The following is a 4568-nucleotide window of genomic DNA, read 5'->3' as shown; positions in this document are numbered from 1 at the left end:
TTAAAAATCTAATAAATGTATTCATTCTTTATTGTCACTACAGCATATACACAAGTATCCAAGTGAAAGTCTTGGATGCAGTTATGACAGGAAAGACCAGAATCCACAAAACATTAACTGCATACTGTAATGCACAGTATTCTCATAATATAGATAATAAAATGTATAATCACAAAGATTTTTAATGAAATAATACATCTCTGTGAGTCCACATAACACAAGTGGATTGTACCCATGTATGGCATGGCAGTTGGTCGGAAGTTATTTTTAATAGTTAAAACAGTTTACATTATTAGTATTTATTTTTTTTTTCTATTGTTTCACTTCAGAAGGTATTGATTCATCCACTGAGGTCACATGGACATCACGGTCACTGTGTGTGGTTTTTAAAGCATCTTTAGGACTTGCAGAGATGGATTACTTTCCTTAATATCTTAATTCGTATTTATATGTAGAAAGAAAGTAAAATGCATCTGGGACAGCATGAGGGTGAGTAAAATAAGTGATCATTTTATTTTTGGGTGAACTATCCCATTCATATGCTGTTGGTATGCTAATCCATGATCAGCAGAGACTAATAAGAATAAACTGCAACCTCTTGTGTACTGTGATTGTTTTAATCTAGAGCTCCAAAGAAATTAAAATATTTGCTATTTTATCATATTAAAATAAAATACAACAGGTGTCTGAAGATAAGGATCCCAGTCATTCAAAGGTGATATGTCTGAACAAAGTAACATTATTGTCTGATGGAGACAGCTGATCTCTGGTATTATCACTCCATCCTCTGTGTCAGCATCAGAATTTTGTTTATGGAAAAGTTGCTCAAATCCCTGGAAAATGAGAAAGGAAATATATTATAATCTAACAATACAAACTGCTTTGAACTCCCACATGCAGTAACCATTTGCAGACTTAAAATAATTATTTCAAACAAATTATATAAATGTTTTAAGGGATTTTACAGTACTAAATGTTTACCTGACTCACACACCATTTATCATCTGTAATACTATTGTATAACCAGTAGATGGCTCTATAGCCCAATAAACATTTATCCATGGCTGTGTAGCGTCTACTCCCTAGTTGCTGGATTTTTTCAGTCATAATTACTTGCATGTATTAGGTTTTGAATTTGGATATATATATATATATATATATATATATATATATATAAATTATTAAAGACTATTAAAAATGCAACATTTTTCTCCAAAATGTTGTTTTTTTTAACATAATTATTACTAAAATATAGATACAGAAAAAGCATTTTGTTGCCTTTTGCAGAATAAATATTGCGCCCAGGGTTATAGTTCAAAACAAATGAGTGTTTACATATTATGAATGGAGACGTGGAAAATGGTCAAGTACTCTCTCTCTTCTTTTAAAAACTCTGCATCACAAATTAATCAGCAATTGGCTTTACATTGCCAAAGTTGAACCGGGCAGTGATTGACAGGGCTCTGGTCCAATGGCATCGGTCATTGTCTGATACAGTACATTTTGTACTGTAGGCTACAGTACAGATACTGTACAGTACTCTAGCACAATGTTGTTTGGGGTGGCAGAGGGGAAATATGATCTAATTGAAGCAAATATGATCTAATCGAAGACTGTAACCGTATGTAACGTTAGATAAACAAGACATGTAATGATTGGGCTAAAAACTTACCAATTAAATCAAGAAAACACTGCTGTATAATTTTATGGGCTCTCACTGAGCTCTAATATGCCTCTCCACCTGAAAAGCAAGAACTGTATTATAATTAGTATTAGTTTAGTATTAATTAATAAAAAAAAAAAACAATCAGACTTACCACGAGTAGCCTATGCTATCCAGTATTCTGATATCGACGATGACAAATTATATCATTTGTCTGTACTATTCCTTCTATAAGAAATCATCTCAACAATATAGAGTAGCAGTAAATAAATATAGAAATAAACTTAATATCACCTAAATTAAATAGAAAGCTACGCTTACAGACGCTCACATCCAAACGTGTAAACACAACACTCACTGACGTCTTCACTTCCAGGTCAAGAAGCTGTCAATCAAAAACTCAGTAGCCAATGAGAATACACTGCTACTAGCCCCGCCCCCACGAGAGATTTGTGTCAGAACAGCGAACGCAAACTCAGGGAGTGTAAACGAAAACGTCAGAAGCGTAAATGAAAACTCTGGAAGCGCATTTGTAAGTGTAGATCAGTAAACGAAATATGAGGAATAGTTAGCAAAACATGTAGTGTGTTAAAAACAAAGTAAAAAAAAAGAGCTTTTGATGCGCTCGGACCCAAGTTTGAATCCGCCTTTTGCCGAACATGAGATGTAAAATGTATAAACTAACATGAAGGTCTCTAGTGTTATATTTTGCCAATGAACTAAAAAACGAAACCATAATACGGCTTTTTGATTAATAATGTCGTCTAAGTTTAAATGTTAGACATCTTTCCATACCAAAAGTGGACGTTTCTGTAAAATGACGTGGCATCTGTGTGAGTGACACTCAGCGAGAGAGATTGGCACGCTCGACGTTGCAAACGCTTTACTCCACCCTTGTGCAATTTAAAAATTTACACTTATACTACATTTACACGTTTATCTCTGGAACATATTCTTACTGCTAAAATATTCTAACTTTAAAATAAACATTAGTGCTCTGTTTAAGGACAATAAATTAAAACCAATGCAATATGATGAATGTCCAAAAGATGGCACTCACAGACTGTTTTTAAATGGGTTGGAAAAATAGATAAGATAACAGCTGTCAACATGACTCATGAATATTCATGTAGCCTAAATGGGTTTCTTTCAGACCTTAACATTAAATAGTTTATACGTCAACAAGATTCTACAAGACATTTTCACCTGCCATACCCAATGTTTAGATCTGTTTGGGTATTTATGCAAATTAGCACATATATAATTAGATCATGCACCATTTGTCTATGTTAACAACCTATTGCAAAAAAACTTGTAATACATTTTTTGTTTGTCTTGACGTAAGTAATCAACTCGTATATTTACGAGTTGATTCACAACTTGATTCGAGTTGATATTAGATATAAAATATATCTAAAGCTTAAAATTTTTATTCTTTTCACATGGGAAAAAGAAGGAATATTTACTTGTTTTTTTTTGTGCACAAACCACCTGTAAAATCCTCCAAATTATTTAAAACCTTGTTTTCTTTTATACTATAGCATCACAGTTTTGAATTAAACCAAGAATATTACCCTTTTAATCAGAGCTTATTCACTTACACTTTCTAAGTGACTGACAACTCTTAAATAACTGGTTTGTAAATAATGCTATACTTCATTTACAAATTATTATTTGATCATTAATGAAGTATGAAAATACAATTATTAAACACATAAATCTGCTTATAAATCAAGAATAAATCATGTATAGCTGTATTTATAAACAGCTTATTAATGTCTATTAATGCTTTATGAATGATGAATGATCTGTTTTCTAATGCTTAACTAATGATTAATAGCATGCAGATATTATAAAGTGTGACTGATGTCTCTTTAAACTGTGACCATATTAACACATGAACAATTCACAACAACCTCATCAGCCAGTGTTTTTTTAAAGTTTCCTGAGAGTAACGTTTAAATGATCTGGATAATACAGTCTTGTGAGAGTAAAAGGTTGTTTTTCTCCATTTGTACACATTTCATGACGCTTGTGAAATAAAAAGCAAGAGTTGTATTTAAGGGGGCAGTTTAGTTGGTAACGGGGCACGGTTCGCTAATGTGAACGCTGTCATGGGACCCGGGTGCGCACTGCGGTACCGAACCCGAGACTGCCTGGAGTTCGGTTGCTCCTGAACCGTGCCGCGGTTCGCGTGAATGTGAAAGCAGCACGGATTAATCCGGGCGCGCACTTTATCGGGAAGTAAAGTATCCTGCGCATGTTTTTTTGCTTATTGTGATGTATTCAGTTAAATAAAACACTTGTAAGGGATGATAGTGTTGATGATTTACCTTGGGTACGAGCGAGAGTGAGCCTGCAGTGTATTCGTGCATTGTGTGTGAAATCAGGGCACCACATTTGGAAATCCACTGTCTCCTCAAAAGAGTCCGTTTGCAAGCAGCAGAAGTCCACCTTATGTGACACACGCACAGTAAACATGTATTGTTCACTCAACTGCACACAATAGCAGCGAATTATTAAAAAAAACACACACTTCTGCTTATTTACCCACGTTCTGTTTTCTAAGCCCCCTAAAAGTCTCTTGTTGGACTGATTAATCAAGCTCTCCATAAAAGAAACAATACAAACCCTACAATTTAATATAATATCACGTATTATAAAGATCCCTCATATTTAATGATGTTGTATGATTTGTAAATTGCAATAAACAGATTACATGTTCAATGAAACATTATCAGTTGTTAGTAAAAGGTGTTAGTAAAAGTTCTGACCAACAGGAGTCGCCAGAGTGACGCTGAGAATCAGTGAATCAATGAATCAGTTCATGGAGCAAATGAGTCAATACATCAAGAAAAAAGATTTCTCTTATTGCCAGAGCACAGAGTCATGTGAGATAATATTT

At 33.9% G+C, this 4568-nt stretch overlaps 1 long non-coding RNA gene across 1 annotated transcript; it reads right to left on the bottom strand.

The window, feature by feature from the left end:
- Window positions 1-463: 463 nt before the first annotated feature.
- Window positions 464-2221, bottom strand: LOC148997723 (uncharacterized). Its single transcript, XR_016168974.1, has 4 exons — window positions 1985-2221; window positions 1818-1891; window positions 1673-1741; window positions 464-833 (listed from the first exon to the last, which is right to left on the bottom strand). It is a non-coding gene; the product is annotated as an uncharacterized LOC148997723 (long non-coding RNA).
- Window positions 2222-4568: the final 2347 nt, after the last annotated feature.

Source organism: Pimephales promelas, chromosome 2, assembly GCF_988280905.1.
Source record: "Pimephales promelas chromosome 2, fPimPro1.hap1.1, whole genome shotgun sequence".
Taxonomy (NCBI): Eukaryota; Metazoa; Chordata; class Actinopteri; order Cypriniformes; family Leuciscidae; genus Pimephales; species Pimephales promelas.
The sequence above is the reverse complement of the archived record's forward strand: the minus strand, read 5'-3'. Positions and strand labels throughout refer to the sequence as shown.